Consider the following 17,424-nt stretch of genomic DNA (forward strand, 5'->3'; position numbering starts at 1 on the left):
CACAATAATTACAGGGTTATTTCTAATGGGTTAAAGCAGAACTTGTGCTGAGATTAACACATCCCTCCTGGGTCTGGGGGTTTTACAGCATGAACTGGCTCTGTGTGTGGGTACTGTGCATGTGTTTGAGTGATACTAACATGGCTGAAACACACAGCTCCCCATCCTGGGTTTCCATTCCCCCTGATTCCTTCCACGGGGGGCGCTGACCCGGCTCCTCTACGGCCAGATGCCCTGATGGGCAGCGGTCGGGGATGTTGGGAGAGGTTCTGTTTTCTGTGCAGCCCCAAAGTGACTCCCACCAGCCCCCATTGCCTTGTGCTGCAGCTGCCAGACTCTAAAATCGCTTTGGAGGGAAATTCTAACCCCATTCAACCCCGACCTGTTCCTGGGATGTGTCGGTATTGACCCAGGCTGCCGAGCACCATGGAGTGAAGAGACCAATTTTATCAGTAAGTCAGACCCCCGGGCTGCCCACTGCCTGGATCACCTCCCCCCAGGTGACACGAGTTGCCCTCCAGAGCCATTGCTGGCCTAATGGATAAGGCATCTGGTTTCAGATCAGGAGTTGAGAGTTCAAGTTACTTCATGGTTGTGTTGCTGCAGTTTTACCTTCGTGCTGAAAGTCCTGCTCCTGCTCCCTTCAGGGCTGGAACCTCTTCTTGGCAGCTCAGGCCAATGCTCTGGCTTCAGCTAGAGCCCCGGGAAGGAGTTGGGGGTTGGGTGTCACAAAGGCTGGGGCAGGAGCCCCAGGTGCTTCCAGTCTAGCCTTTGCCCTTCCTGACTTGCCAAAGAAAATGGGCGGCTGCCTGGGCTAGTGTGTAGAGCAGTTTCCCTCTTCCAAGCGCACACCTGTCCCTGTGCTTGAGGGGGTTGCTACATAGCGCCTTGGGAGCCTGGGTGTTTCTCTGCTTCTCGCCAGCTGGGGAAAAGCCTCTTGGGGTAAAATCTCCTGCCCCACGGCAAAAGCGAGCACTGTGAGTGGGAACAGACAGAGGCCACACCAGGGGGCTGGCCCTGCTTTCCTATCTTCTTCTGATGTTGGCCACAGAGCATCAGCAGCTGCCCTGCATGCTGGTCTGCGGGTCGCTTTCAGTGGGTGTTTGGCATGGCAGGAAGCAGCCTGGCTGGGGGTCTTTGTGGCTGTCTGCTGGCCATGCATAGGCATGGTCCTCCCCTCCTCTTGCCCCACCTTCAGTTGCTCTGTGGCTTATAAACCTTCCCTTGAAGCTGTCAGCACCAGCCGCCTCTGCTCTAGGTGTCCGGAGGAGGGAAGGTGTGAGGGGCTCCAGGCTGGGCTCCACCTCCCTCCTGCCAAGCCCTGACTATTAATCCCGGCCCTGGCACTCCTTTCTTCAAGCATCGTGTGGGCCAAAGGAAAAGTGTGGCAGTAAGCACAAGGGCCAAACTTGTGGGCATCAGGTGAAGCAGCAAGAATCCCAACCACCAGGTCAAACCACAGGACTACAGGCAGCCACAGCCACTTCTACACCCCAATCCATTGCAGCCATCTCAACTAAAGACCTGGCTCCAGTGGGTGTGAGTCACCCAGCAGGAGGGAAAAGACTCACTCTTAAACAACTGGTGTCATAAACAGATAGTTAAGGGTTAATGGCTCCCTTACCTGTAAAGGGTTAACAAACAGGGACCCGAAACACCTGACCAGAGGACCAATCAGAAGACAAGATACTTTCAAATCTCATGGGAGGGAAGCCTTTGTTTGTGGGTTTGGGGTTTGGCTTTGTTCTCTCTGGGTCCTGGATGGGACTAGGGGTGCAACCAGGTTTCTGCCAATCTCCCTGCTACAGTCTCTTATCTATTCAGAATTGTGAGTAAGAAAAGGCGGTCATAGACTTTTAATTTTTTTTTTCATTTACATATGTGTACTTGCTGGAAGTAGCTTAAATTGTGTTTCTGCTGGAGAAAGTTTCTTTCTATTGTTTATAAGTTGAAAGACCCTGTAACTGTTTACCATCTAAAGCGCAGAAATAAACCTTTTACTTTTTTCTTTCTTTTTTATTAAAAGTTTTGCTTTTAAGACCTGTTTAATTTTTTTCTCCTAGTTAAGGTTCAAGGGAATTGGTGGGGAGAAGGGAAGGATAAATTTTCTCTTTGTGTTATATTCACGCAGCTTGTATTGCCTCTGGGTGAGGGGGAAGGTAACACTCCTCTCGGTGTGGTGATTCAAAAAGTTGAATCAGGCGATCTCCTAAAAGTGTTCCCAGGGCGGGACGGAGCTGGGAGAGAGGGGGGAGGGAATGGCTTATTTCCCTTTGTTGTGAGACTCAAGGAATCTGGGTCTTGGGGTCCCCTGGGAAGGTTTTGGGGGGACCAGAGGGTATCAGGCCCTAAAAATTCCTGATTGGTGGCAGCCTATCAGATCTAAGCTGGTAATTAAGCTTAGGGAAATTCATGCTAGTACCCATATTTTGGACACTAAGGTCCGGAACTGGGAATTATACTTGACAACTAGAAACAGGGAAATTGAGCACTCTGAGCTCCAGGGCTTTACCACAAACCAGCACAAGGTCCCACTGACATTTGAACTCAGACTCTAGGATTCAAAGTCCTGAGTGCTGCCTATTACACCATGGGATCAGCTTGTGCTGCCTTCTCTGGCCATCGGTGACCCTCATGGGGCTGGCTCGTGTAAGGGACTGTTGGCCCTTTACTAAAACTTAGTGGGGTTTTTAGTTGGCTAGTTCCCAGTCCCAATAAAAGGTTGAAGGGTCAATGGGAAATCAGAACCTTGAGACTGACATGCCCCCGGGGCAAAGGTCACGAACTGGTAGGGAACACGTGAGAATTTGTTAATGGAGAAAAATTCCTGGTGAAAATTGGCAAAGCTGTGGAGATTCTGAAAAGTTCCTGTGAATATACACATGAAGATACAAACAGAGAGACAAACACACACAGAGAGAAAAAGAAAATCACACACTGCACAGGCCCACACAGACATAAACACAAACCAAACCCACACAGCACACAGAGCCATATACACATAAGGGAAAGCCACACAAAATATAGAAAGAACAAATCCACACCAAAAAATACAGCAAAAGCCCACAACAAGAAAGCACAAAAACCACATACCAAAAGAATACTAAGCAAAAAAACCAATCTGTATGCAAAAATCATACACACACACACCCAAAACTATGCCAGGCATCCACCAAAATCGCACAGGACCCATGTGCAGATCAGCACGACAGATGAAAACCACATAAACATATAGAAAGCCAGGCAGGGTTGGAGTCTCACAGCGAAGAGGGTGAGCACACAGGTGGTTTGGGGAGCAAAGACTGAGAAGGTGTCAGGGGCAGTACTCTGCGCTCTGCCTGACCCCTCCTGACACAGGTGGCTGGTGGAGAGCAGAGTCTGGGAGATCCGTGGAATCTGCCCTGCTCTCTGTAAAGCAAGGGGACCTCGGTGTCTTCTGAGCTGGAATTGTATTTTCTGCAGGACAAAATGATTGGCAGAAGCCATTTGCTTAAAGAAAACTAGTGCTTTAGGTGAGGTTTAAGCTCACAACTTCAGCATCATTCCCCTCAGCACTGCTACTATAAGTCCTGTCACTAACCCATTGCACCTCTGCTGCCCAACTGAGGGTCTTGTCTCCTTGATTCATGGCTGGATTAGGGGCTGAGGGGGTTGCATTAGGAATGGTCAGAGGCCCCACCTGCTTTCCAACCACCTTGTGATGCCAGCCGCAGAACGAATGCTGGTCTGTGGGTGGCCTTCAGTGGGGGTTTGGCATGGCATGGAGCAGGCTGGCCGGGTGTCTTTGTGGCTGTCTGTTGGCCACGCATAGGCATGGTTATCTCCTCCTCTTGCCCTGCCCTCGGTTGCTCTGTGCCTTATAAACCTTCCCTTGGAGCTGTCAGCCCCAGCCGCCTCTGCTCTAGGTGCCCAGAGCAGGAAAGATGTTGGGCTCCAGCCTGGGACTCTTCCTCCTTCTTGCCTAGCCCTGACTATGAAGACTGGCCCTGGCCCTCCTTCCTTTGAATATCATGTGGGCAAGAGGAAGAGTGTGGCAGCTGCAGGGACCAAAGTTGTGAACATCAAGTGAAGCAGTGAGAAACAACCAGATGGTCAACCGCAGGGCTCTCCAGCCAGAGTGTTAAGTTCAAGGACCCCAACCTATAGCAGCCAGCCCATTGAACCGGCCGGACCAAAGACCTGTCTCCAGTGGGCATCAGTCACCCAGCAGGAGGGAAAAAACTCACTCCAGTTCACCCTGAGAGAGGGGAGCCAAGCACATTGAGCTCCATGGCTTTGCAGGAAACCAGCATTGCTCCAGGAGGTCCTACTGAGATTTAAACCCAGGATCCAAAGTCCTGAGTGCTGCCCATTACACCATGGGACCTGCTGCCATTTCATTTTCTAGACCCCTGTGACTCTCAGCTGGCTGGTTTGTACTCTGCACTTATTGCTTCCCACTAGCAGCTTCCTCTTGCGGGACTCTCTCTCCTCCTCCATCGACTGTGGTCCTGCACTATCAGATCCACAGGTCCTGCCCTGAGTCCCCGCATCCCCCTGCTTTGTCTGCATTCCCTGCAGGCCACAAAAATGTTAGGGGAGCTGCCTCTCCCTTCACTCAGTGCTCCCGCTCATATCGGCCAGCTGCAGCCTCATCTCCTGGAACTCGGCCAGTTGTCATTTGATCCGGTCATATAGTCACATGCTGACTGGCTCCTCAGCATGGATGCTCTTGTGGAAACCCCACAGGTGACGCTGCAGGTCTTGGTACCGTTGGTTTCTTTAATGTTGTGGTGTTTCCCCAGCCGCTGGAACAAAACTGCCAACAAAGCAGGGGGGGGCGGTGGCGGGCTCCAGGATGGAGTTTGGGTGTGGATGGGGTGCGGAATCTGGGCTGGGGCAGGGGGTTGGGGTGCAAGGGGGGCAGTGGCAGGCTCTGGGAGGGATTTTGGGTGCATGAGGTGCAGGTTCTGGGCTGGAGCAGGGGGTTGGGATGTGGCACTTATCTCAGGCAGCTCCTGAAAGTGACCCACACCCCCCTCTGGCACAAATCCTATATGTAGGAGGCTGGGGGAGTCCCCTGGCACCACTGCCCACAGGCACCACCCCTGCAGCTCCCATTGTCGCAGTTCCAATGGCAGAGTTGGCACTTGGGGCAGGGGCAGCATGCAAGAGACACACCCCACAGGGGCCGCAGGGACGTGCCAGATGCTTCTGGTAGTGGTGCGCCATTTGAAGCGAGGGTGGGCAGGAATCTGCTTTAGCCCCACTGTGCTGCCGGTAGTGGTGGCAAGAACCCCCGGGCCCTTTCAAATCACCCGGGGCCAGCTGCTCAGGCTTTCTGATGGGGAAACAAAGGGAAGCCACAAGAGTGGTCATGCACCCCTCATGAGCAGTTCTGGGGAGTCTTTTGGGAGCTCCTGGAGTAGGCAGCAGAGAAGTGCAGCCTCACCACAGAGGCTGTTTCCCTGGAAGGGAGAGGGGGTTGCAGGGTGATATCCCACCTCTGGGCATCCAAGAGCCTCTGCTTCCCCACTGCCATGCTGGAGCCTCCACATTTATTTATTGGCAAATAAAATTTGCATAATTGTAAACTATTGTGCACAGAATTTTTATTGTGCAGAATCTCCTGAGGAGTGAAACCGACTCAGGGAACCTCCTTGAATTGTCACTGCTTGGTTAACCACTCAGCCACCACACCAATGCACAGAGAGAGTGCCAAGCCCTACTGCTATGTGGGGGTGGAGGCTGGGGTCAGGTCATACACATTCAGACTGTACGCTCCCCCAGCTACAAACCCCTGCTGATTTCCCATTTAGGACATTAGCCCTTACTGACAAGGTTTGTCTGTGTTCTCTTTTTATCTCATGCTGTTAGTTAGAAGGATATTATTATTTTTTTTTCAAAAATACACAACTCCCTAAACCTGCTTTTAGCAATCAGAATAATTTAGTGTCACCTTATTTTTGCCTGCCCCAGTACAAAAGAAGAGGCTTTTGTGGTTTTCCTGACTCAGAGGATGAAAACAAACATGTGTCGGTCCCAGGGGTGGCTCTAGGCACCAGCAAAGCAAGCAGGTACTTGGGGCAGCCCATTTGCAGGGGCAGCAGCTAAGAAGGATCCAGCCTGGGAGCAGTGACCTAGAATCCTACTTTCGTCATCTCTGACTCAAAGAATACTTCCAATACACCTCTGAACAACATACTAACCCACAGAATCCTTCCTACCAACGCTATAATAAAAAAGGATTCTGCATGGACTCCTCCTGAGGGTCGAAACAACAGACTGGACTTCTACATAGATTGCTTCCATCAACGTGCACAGGCTGAAATTGTGGGAAAGCAGCATCACTTGCTCTATAAGCTAAGCCGTACTGCACACAATGCCATCCACAGCCTCAAGAACAACTCCAACATCATAATAAAAAAGGCTGACAAAGGAGGTGCTGTCGTCACCATGAATAGGTTGGAATACGAACAAGAGGCTGCTAGGCAGCTCTCTAACTCCACATTCTACAGGCCATTACCCCCTGATCCCACTGATGATTATCAAAAGAAACTACACCATCTGCTCAAAAAACTCCCTGAAAAAGCACAGGAACAGATCTGTACAGACACATGGCTAAAACCCTGACCAGGTGTATTCTATTTGCTACCCAAGATCCATAAACCTGGAAATCCTGGATGCCCCATCATCTCAAGCCTTGGCACCTTAACAGCAGGATTGTCTGGCTATGTGGACTCTCTCCTCAGGCCCTATGCTACCAGCAGTCCCAGCTATCTTCAAGACACCACTGACTTCCTGAGGAAACTACAATCCATCGATGATCTTCCAGAAAACACCATCCTGGCCACTATGGAGGTAGAAGCCCTATACACCAACATTCCACACAAAGATGGACTACAAGCCGTCAGGAACAGTATCCTCGATAATATCACGGCTATCCTGGTGGCTGAACTTTGTGACTTTGTCCTCCCCAAAACTATTTCACATTTGGGGACAATATATACCTTCAAGTCAGCGGCACTGCTATGGGTACCCGCATGGCCCCACAGTACGCCAACATCTTTATGACTGACTTAGAACAATGCTTCCTTAGCTCTCGTTCCCTAACGCCCCTACTCTACTTGCCCTCAAGGAATTGCACCGTGATTTTAACAATTTCCTTCCAACCTCAACCTCAGCCTAGACCAATCCACACAAGCGGTCCATTTCCTAGACACTACTGTGCTAATAAGCGATGGTCACATAAACACCACCCTATAGCGGAAACCCACTGACTGCTATACTTACCTACATGCCTCCAGCTTCCATCCAGGACACACCACATGATCCATTGTCTACGGCCAAGCTCTAAGATACAACCGTATATGCTCCAATCCCTCAGACAGAGAGAAACACCTACAAGATCTCTATCAAGCATTCTTGAAACTACAATACCCACCACTGAAGTGAGAAAACAGATTGAAAGAGACAGAAGAGTACCCAGAAGCCACCTACTACAGGACAGGCCCAACAAAGAAAATAACAGAACACCACCAGTCATCACCTACAGCCCCCAACTAAAACCTCTCCAGCACATCATCAAAGATCTACAACCTATCCTGAAAGATGACCCCTCATGCTCACAGATCTTAGGAGATAGGCCAGTCCTCGCTTATAGACAGCTTCCCAACCTGAAGCAAATACTCACCAGCAACCGCACACCATACACCATACACACTAACCTAGAAACCTATCCTTGCAACAAAGCCCGATGCCAGCTCTATTCACATATCTATACAAGTGACACTATCATAGGATCTAATCACATCAACCACGCCATCAGGGGCTCGTTCACCTGCACATCTACCAACATGATATATGCCATCATGTGCCAGCAATGCCCCTCTGCCATGTACATTGGCCAAACCGGACAGTCTCTACGCAAAAGAATAAATGGACACAAATCTGACATCAGGAATCATAACATTCAAAAACCAGTGGGAGAACACTTCAACCTCTCTAACCACTCAATGATAGACTTGAAGGTGGCAATTTTGCAACAAAAAAACTTCAAAAACAGACTCCAAAGAGAGACTGCTGAACTCGAATTAATATGCAAATTAGATACAATTAACTCAGGCTTAAACAGAGACTGGGAACGGTTGGGTCATTACATTAATTGAATCTATTTCCTTATGTTAAGTTCTCCTCAAACCTTCTATAGGTCATCTTAATTATCACTTCAAAAGGTTTTTTTTTCTCTCCTGCTGACGATAGCTCATCTCAATTGATTAGACTCTTCCTGTTGGTATGCATACTTCCACCTTTTCATGTTCCCTGTATGTATAAATATCTCCTGTCTGTGTGTTCCATTCTGTGCATCCGAAGAAGTGAGCTGTAGCTCATGAAAGCTCATGCTAAAATAAATTTGTTAGGCTCTAAGGTGCCACAAGTACTGCTGTTCTTTGCGGATACAGACTAACACAGCTGCTACTCTGAAGCCTGGGAGCTGAGAACCAACAGGGAGTCTTGGGAACTATAGTTCCTTGGTTAGCTCCCTGCCTATAGAGCCAGCCCTGGAGCCGGGAAAGAACTACATTTCCCAGCATTGCATTGGCTGCTATCAACAGGGAAGGGAGGAGAAGGGAGTATGGTAGGTGAAACCTCATGCTGCAGCTTGCTGTGAATGGAGAGCTCACTGCTAGAGCGGGGTGGCACTGTGAATGGAGAACAAATGTGCCCAATAAGTAGAAGGCTTTGGCCCAGATACCCCCTTCAGAAGACATCCCCAGACTGGCCTAGGGACACTGGTGTGACCTCACCTTGCAGCCCCCAAAGAAGGAATTGGGTGGACTAACTGGACAGTGCCCCTCTCTATCTGAAGCCTAGCAAGGGACGTATGTGGGTCCCACTAGAATTTAAAATGAAAAGTAAGGGAGGGGAGGCTCTACTGGACCTGGGCAGCTTTAGATACAGTACCAGGCACGTAGGAGGATTTCCACTTCTGAGCCATGGAAGCAGAAATTGACTTTTCCTTTCCAGATTGAGCTAATATTCAGAAAGGGAATCTAGCACCTGCCTTCCAGATCTGAACACCTCAAAATTCAGGAGTGCTCAAGCTCAGTTTGGGCAGCTGGTACTTCATTTCTCCCAAAACAAATATACTGATCCACTGTAATTTCCTGTAGAAAAAGTAGGATAAAATTGAGCAAGTAATGCTTCCCAGAGGTTTTTAGGACTGGAATTGCTATTTTCAACAGTCATTGCCTTTTTGTTTGTTTAAAAGGAAGACAGTGATATTGCACTGGCAAATTCCCCATACAAACGAAGAGTGGAAGAAAGAATAATAAAGGCACCTCAACTTTTCTTCATTTATGGAGGACAGTCTTACAATATGCATCCAGATATCTTCCAATCGCACAAGCTGAAAATTGTTCCACTTTACTGCAGCTCTATAACCATGTGGGAACCAATCCTGTCTGTGTTCTGTGCACATCCGAAATTCCTGCTGAATGACCCGCCCTGGGAGCAAGTTAACAGTGACCCAGGGCTGGGGCAGAAGGAGGGTGCAGGTGGGGGGAGGAGCCCAGGGCTGGGGCAGCAGGGGGTGCAGGTGGAGGGGGCAGAGCCCAGGACTGGGGCGGCATTGGGTGTGTGGGTGGGGGAGCACTGGTGGGGGGAGATCCCAGAGCTGGGGCAGCATGGGGTGTATGTGTGCAAGAGCCCAGGGCTGGCTTGGCAGGGGGTGCAGGTGTGGGGAGGAGAGCCCAGTGCTGGGATGGCAGGGGGATGAGGGTCAGGGGTTAGAGCCCAAGGCTGGGGCAGCAGGGGGGTTGAGGGTCAGGGGGTAGAGCCCAGGGGTGGGTCAGCAGAGGGGTGGAGGGAGGCCCAGAGCTGGGGAGGCAGGGGGTGCGGGGTTGGGAGAGTGCCCAGGGCTCGGGCAGCAGGGGGATGGGGGGACAGACAAATTTTTTTTTGCTTGGGGCAGCAAAAAACCTAGAGCCAGTCCTGCCTCCACATACTGTAAGGTAGGTAGGAGCGGATCATTATTATCCCTACTTGAAAGAGGGAGAAGCTAAGGCTGAGAAAGGAGAATTGACTTGTCTTAGGTCACACAGACAGTCAGTGGCAAAGTTGGGAGTAGGACCCAAGAGCGCCAATTTTCAAACTAACCATCGAATATTGAATTTCAGACATTGAATGACCTGAGTAAAGTGCTCTCAGATGAGCTCCAGATCAACAACAGTGCACAGTAATTATTCAGCAAGTATTTGAGGAGAACTGCAATGTTAGAGAGAATCATGAACTGCTCAGAGACCATTAATGCAGAGAAGCAGCAAAATTCATCAAACATATAAGTGGTTATGACTTATTTACTTGGTTTTCAAAGAGAACAACAAGGACCTGAGTCTCCTCCCTGTCAATAAGCCCCTGCTCAGCCAATCAGGGTAGAGACTGAGGATGAGAGGCTGAGGGTTCTCACCAGAGAGCCCAAAGGATGGCCAGGTCACTGGTGGGGATCACTGCCCAAACACTATTTCATCCCCGTATTTTTGGGTGGACCTCCCATAGTGGGAGCTGCCGAGCACTCCCCCGCAACACACACACACACACACACACACACACACACACACACACACACACACACACACACACACACACACGAGACACCAGAAGCAAGAGAAGAAGAGAAAGGAGGGAGAGAGGGATGGAGGAAAAGGTGAAACAAAAAGGACAAACCTTAATGTCCCCTGTGATTCTGAGGGACAAAATCCCAGGTGCAGAATAAAATTCTGCCACCTTAAGCTCGTGTTTTCCATGCCTAGAATTCATCTGTCACCAGATGGATCAGACTGAACAGGTTTCAAACCTCGAGGAGGCTCTTACCTTCTAAACAGGGATGGCTGTTTTCTAGTAAAATCAGGAAAAGGGAAGGAGAAAACTCAAAAGAGATTCCTCCTGGTGCTCACGTACCTGAACCGAAATACTCTCTCAGTCCTCAAAGAGAGACCTGGAGATGGAGACTTGCTGAAGCAAAGCCACAGGGGTCTCTGAGGTTTCCCTGGCCCCTCGCCCCTCTCCTGCCTGGCTGATGTCAGCATCTCTCTATGAGGTCACCACCTCCCTACCACCTTTGACCAATAATCTGAGGTCCTGCAAAAGGCCTTTGTGATGTCACTGCCACACCCCTCCCTTGCTGTGCTAATGTCCTGCCCCTGGCCAGGCACTTTGGAGATTTGAGCTACTCCCTGTGGATCACCAAACTCAAGGAGCAAGCCGGCTAGACAGTAAAACATCAGACGCTGCTCCCAATGCTACACTCAGTTTTTCAGAAATTAGTCGACTTTATGGCCAGAAGAGACCATTAGAGCATCTAATCTGACCCCCTGCATATCACAGGCCTCCTGTATGACACAAGAGCTACTTTTGGGGCAAACACATTTCAGAAAGGCATCTAGTCTTCATTGAATGACATCAGGAGATGGCGAATCCACCACTTTCCTTGGTAGCTTGTTCCTGTGGTGAAACATCCTCGCTGTTGATTATTTGTGCCTTAAGTGTAATATGAATTTGTCTCTTTTCACCTTCCAGCCATCGGGTCTTGTTATGCTTTTCTCTGCTAGATCAAAGAGCCCTTTAATAGCCAATCTTTTCTCTCCATTAAGGCACTTCAATGAAGTCACCTTTCTATCTTCTTTTGATAAGCTAAACAGGTCGAGCTCTTTCAATAGCTCACTAGAAGGCATTTTTCTCCAGCCCTCAGAACATTTGGTGGCTCTTTGCTTCCCCAGCTCCAATTTCACAACATCTTTTTCAAATGAGGACACCAAAACTGGAGGCAGTATTCCAATATCAGTCTCACTGATGTCGTGTCACCTCCTGTGATGTTATTGACATAATGTGTAACTCTGTAGATCACCGTTGCGACCACTGTTCTATATTTGCAGCCAATATTGTAGAAAGGTTGTCATGTAAGGGGTGTATGGAGAGGTTCTGATTGGCTGATTAGAATTATGCTATCTCTATATGTGTATCATTTTTGTAGTTGACGTTATGAATATTGGCTCTATGCTGTGTGTTTTTCAAACTTGTGCTATGCTTCTGGGGAACACCCCAGCCGGACAAGTTGATGTCAGTTCTGCCTAACTTGCTTGATGGCTCATTAAGGACCATGAGCTGTACAACTGACCCATTGAAAGAAGGCAGATATCCCTTGTGACTTAGCAAGATATGCAGGGACTTGCCTCTGGACAGAAATCTAAGGTTTTTCTATGCCACATGCTGGATAGAGTGTCCTTGGGACAAAGAAAGCAAAGATCACATGGCAAGAGATTATAAAAGGCTGATGCTTTGTCTCCAATCGTGCTTCATACCTCTGGAGGGACTTTGCTACAAACTGAAGCTCTCTACAAAGGACTGAATGACCCATCCCAGCTGTGGATGGACTTCAGAGACTTGATTTGAACCTGTAGAGTTTGCAGAGGAAGCTGTGCGGCTCTGTCCACAATGGCTGAGAAACGTCAGGTAATTGTTGCCTTCTGTAACTTCCACGGGAGCCCAGCACAGACAATCTGGAGAATGCGGCGGAAGCTATGCAGCTCTGTTCGCCCCAGAGCCCCACGGGGAGAATCTAGAGAAAGGGGAGTCATTCTTCACCTGCGCTCCCAGAAGAGCTGCTAGGACTCCTTCCTTTTCTACCCTCCGCCTCCCAGCAAGAAATGTTATCAAGGACCAGCGTTAGGGGAACTGGTGCCCTGGGCAAAACATGTACTTAGGCACTTCCCCATCACCCCTGGATGATCCCCCTCCCCCTTTACCGCTAGCTCCTGCACTCCCAACCCTTGTGCCTCCTTCACCCCAACTCCTGCCCCCTCCTGTGCCCTAACCACTACGCTGTGTCCCCTTTGCCCTTAACTCCCACACTCCCCTCCTGTGCCACCAGCCATTGCCCCTCTCCTGCACCCCCTTCACCCCTAAACCTTGCACCCCCTTCTGCACCCACGTGAGGACACCGACCTGTGTGCATGGAGCAGCTGGCATTGCTGCCCGCACCTCCATGGAACTCTGCTCCTCTGGCCACCCCTAGGGGCTGTGGAGGCGAGAAGCGACATCATCCGAGCTCCCTGCATCCAGGTCACATTCCTCAGCCAGGCTGCATAAGGGGAGGGCAGAGAGCAGCGCTTCTGATGCTCCCCTCACAGCACAGCCCAGGTGGGGAAAGTGACCAGGACGTATGGAGCACATAGTGTTGCTCCTCGCTCCCCACAACCCTCTATGGGGCCACAGAGGAGCATTGCAGCAGGGGAGAGCAGGGAGCACCTTCGCACTGGCACATGGTGCCCTTTGACACCCTGGAGCCCTGGGCGGCTGCCAGGGGGCCCCATCCCTAAGGCTGGCCAGGCTCCCCAGCACGAACAGCAGAGAGCACAGGGAGACTGGCCACACACTGAACAGTAGTAGCCTGGGCGGCTCGTAATGGAGGCTCGGGGGGTGGGACTCAGCCTCTAGAAACCTTGCATCGCCAAGGGGGCAGTGGGGCCCATGACTAGGTGCCCTGGCCAAATTGGGCCCCCCTGGAAAAGTCTGCCCCATGTCAGCCCCAGGGCTGGGGGAGCTCCCACTCCCTGCTACGGCCTGGGAGCTGCAGCAGGGGCACAGAGCTTCTCTGGTCTCGGGGCCAAAGTGGTGCAGGAGTAAAGGAGTGACAGGGTGGGGCCAGTGGGGGAAGGGGTGGAACAGAGGTGACATAGTGGATGGGGCCATGAATGGAAGGTGCAGAAGGGGGCAGATCCACAGACAGAAGTGTGGGGGGGCATGGTTCTGGTGCTGGGGCCCCTGCACTTGTTCTCCCTTTGCCTGGGCTTTGTCATCACTAACCCCTGATTAGCGAGTAGGCTTCAGTGCTCCCCAAAATGTGGGGTGTGACTCCTAGGGGGACACAGAGGAACATTCATGGGGGCACCTCAGGGCCCGAGCCAGCCCCCATGAAGGAAGCAGCACTGCGCCCTACTCTGTCCCAGTATTTCCTCAACCCACCCTCAGCCTGGGCCTCTGGCTCGCAGCTCAGCCTTGACCCCCTTCACCCTTGTCTGCACCCCTCTCCACAGCAAGCAACAGCCCCACTCCCAGCCTCGGTTTTCGACTGTGGCTTCTGAGGGGCCACAGACATGGATAAGAGGGCTCAGTGTGTAATGTCTGGGGACCACTGGTTTAGGATGATGTCCTCAATCACTTCTATACAGTCCAATAAAAGCTATTCCTCACCCACCTACCCCTCCATCAGGACCGACTAAGTATGTTCTGCTGCCCTTCACTCATGCAGGAAGGATAATAACATTTCATACCACTCAGTGCTAAAGTGATTTGTAACCTGCAACCAGCCAAAACTGGTCATTTTGGGGAAGCGGCCCCATCATGCTGCATAGCTAGGTAGAGTAGGTGTGTCTATGCAAACAGAATCTGTTCCTGAAGTCTTTCCCACAGCTGCTCACTAGATGTGATGGGGGAGCTCATTCAGCACCTGCTTCTGCTTAGTATTTAAAAACTCCATATTGTCCCTATCACTGCCGGCCTTAGATTTCTCCTACTGTTTTTTTTATAACAGGTCAATTGAGGTGCCTGAGTGGTTAAGGTGATGGATTGCTAATCCATTGCTCTCTGCCTGCATGGGTTCTAATCCCATCCTCCTCAGATGCTTTTAGTCTTCACCCCTCCTTTATAGACAACCATCTCCCCTTTGGTACAATGACAGATCAAACAATAATGCTTCTTGCAAACAAAAACCTCAGAAACTCAGACAACCCTCTCTCCTCCCCCTCCCCAGCTTTAAATAAAATGTCTAAATCTCAGATTTCTCAAAAAAGAAATTCTCTAGTTCTGTATTTATTAGTTTTTATCTCAAAAGGTAGCATCCTCATAATCTCCCCCAAACACCCTGGGACCTCCTCAAATTATAAAAATACCCCATTTCTCAGCAAGGCCATGACAGTGACCCACAGCTAGAATGTCTAGGGCAAGCTGTCCTGAAGAAGGCAACTCAAACATTTTCTCCCTGCTTCCCTTGGCAAAGTCTGACTGGGAAAAGAAAATTCCCCAAACTGAAAATTTTCTGCTGAAAAACCAATACCAGTCTGTTTGAGGACTTTGATTTGAATGTAGTATTGTTATTCTCTTCTGATTTATCTCATTTCAGTCTTTGTCCTCCAGATGTGTTTCCAGCTGTTGAGTTGTGGGGGAGAGAGGCCAATTCATAATGTCTCTACTTCCCTTTCATAGTTTCTTCCAACTTGCTAGAAAGTACCTTTGCTACGACATGAGTCAAGCACTGTCCATTGTCTCTGTGCTATCTCAGAGAAGTCTGCATTTTACACGGTTCCTGGAATAGTCCTTGGGAGTGTGGATACCTTCAATGGGCCAGCAGAGAGTCTGGCTCCTCCATTTTTCACCTGAAAGGCAGGCGGTGGGCATTTCCCAACCTCATAACATATTTCTGTAATGCACACAGAGCAAACTTCATAACTTCTGAAACCAATGTGAGCCCATAGAATGCAAGAAGACATTAATGTTCAACAGATGAACACTTCAAGATTTTTAAAATGATCCCTCACCAGGCAGACTTTGTTCAAAACGTATCATCACTATATGAGGGTGGTGAATATGGGGCTGGCAGGGGGCTGCTTTTAGCACAGCTTGTCATTCCTGGGCTTACATTGCAATGGGAGCGTACCCTTAGAGTCCATCTCTCCCGGGATAAAGATGGCAGGATGGCTGGCCTGGGTCATCTGACTTGGGCTCATTATGCTAAGGCTGAGAGGATAAAAACTGTGGTGCAGATATTTGTGTTCACACTGAAGCCTGGGTTCAGAAACCCTCACCCCTCGTGGGGTCTCAGAGGTTGGGCTCAAGTCCATATGTCTGCACTGTCATTTTATAGTCTTGCAGTCCCAGCCGCATAAGCCTGAGTCAGCTGACCTGGGCTTTGAGAGAACTGCCCTGGGTGTGTTAATCAGAGTGTAGACAAAATGTTAGGGTACGTCTCCAGTGCAATGAAACACCCAGGGTAGGCCTGTGTTGGAGTAATCAGGGTAATGTGGCTTGGGCTGTAAAGTTGCAGTGTACGTGTCTGGGCTCAGGCTCAGTACCCTGCTCTAGGAACCCAGAAGGTTGGGAGGGAGTTTAGCAAGTGGAAATGGTAAAACCGCAGGGAAGTATTACCCTGGAGTCATGGCAGTTCTCCATTGGTCTGTCTGCTTTTGGGGCAGGGATAATAACTCTCAGTGGTGCCTTGTTGAGTGTCTTTTGGGGCACCTGCTCTTGGCTGCTGTCAGAAGGCAAGATTCAGAGCTAGATGGTCCTTTGGTCTAGCCCAGTGTAGTTTTTCTTATGGTTTAAATTACACTCCAGGCACTGATAATAGAGTTACTGAAAGTTTAGGAGTTAGCAGCTGGTAGGTCGTGGATGACCCTCCGCGGCTGGGGCTGGGGCTGGGGCAGGTCTGGGCTCTCACACCAAATGCTCTTTGTGGCTGCCAGAATCTGTGGGCTGCTCATTTAGGTTACACTGAGTGTTAAGTCCTGCTTTGTGCACAGTGTATGAGAATGAAAATCCTAAACCGCCCTTTGAAATAACGAATGCAGCAGGACGTGTTATTGTCCCTGCCCCAAAGCAGACAGACCAATGGAGAAATGCCATTGAGTCATTGCGGTTTTACCTTTTTTGCTTGCTAAACTCCCTTGCAACTTTGAGGGGGCCCAGAGCCCAGTATTGGAAGCACCTGACCTTTCTTTCTTCTCTTGCTCTTTGTCAGCAAGGGGAAGAAAAAGAAGCTCTCCTTCAAGCTGGAGTCAGAAGGGCGACGTCAGGATGACTTCCTGAGTGCTGGCTCCAGTCATTTGCTCTACCAGCTGACCTATCGAAGGGATGCCACCTCTCTCTCCAGGTTCGCCCATTGGTGTGTTCAGAATGGAGAGGGGTAACTAGTGGTGTTCCCCAATGGTCAGTCCTAGGACCAATCTTATGCAATTTATTCATAAATGATCTGGAGAAAGGGGTAAACAGTGAGGTGGCAAAGTTTGCAGATGATACTAAACTGCTCAAGATAGTTAAGACCAAAGCAGACAGTGAAGAACTTCAGAAACGTATCTCAAAACTGTGATTGGGCAACAAAATGGCAAATGAAATTTAATGTGGATAAATGTTAAGTAATGCACACTGGAAAAAATACCCTCAACTATACATACAATATGATGGAGGCTAATTTAGCTACAAATAATCAGGAAAGAGATCTTGGAGTCATCATGGATAGTTCTCTGAAGACTACCATGCAGAGTGCAGCAGCAGTCAAAAGAGCAAACAGGATGTTAGGAATCATTAAAAAAAGGAGACTAAGATAGAGAATATCTTACTGCCTTTATATAAATCCATGGTACACCCACATCTTGAATACTGTGTACGGATGTG

The 17,424-nt window shown here is 49.7% G+C and overlaps 2 long non-coding RNA genes across 2 annotated transcripts in view; both read left to right on the forward strand.

The window, feature by feature from the left end:
* Positions 1–646: 646 nt before the first annotated feature.
* Positions 647–17,424, forward strand: part of LOC127041584 (uncharacterized) — a 102,569-nt gene continuing 85,791 nt past the window's right edge. Inside the window, exon 1 of the long non-coding RNA XR_007771678.1 lies at positions 647–1,422. This is a non-coding gene — a long non-coding RNA (uncharacterized LOC127041584). The remainder of the gene's footprint in view (positions 1,423–17,424) is intronic.
* LOC127041590 (uncharacterized) overlaps positions 8,702–17,424 on the forward strand; it is a 49,062-nt gene continuing 40,339 nt past the window's right edge. The window contains exon 1 of the long non-coding RNA XR_007771684.1: positions 8,702–8,812. This is a non-coding gene — a long non-coding RNA (uncharacterized LOC127041590). The remainder of the gene's footprint in view (positions 8,813–17,424) is intronic.

The sequence above is a fragment of the Gopherus flavomarginatus genome, assembly GCF_025201925.1.
Source record: "Gopherus flavomarginatus isolate rGopFla2 chromosome 13 unlocalized genomic scaffold, rGopFla2.mat.asm SUPER_13_unloc_3, whole genome shotgun sequence".
Lineage (NCBI taxonomy): Eukaryota > Metazoa > Chordata > Testudines > Testudinidae > Gopherus > Gopherus flavomarginatus.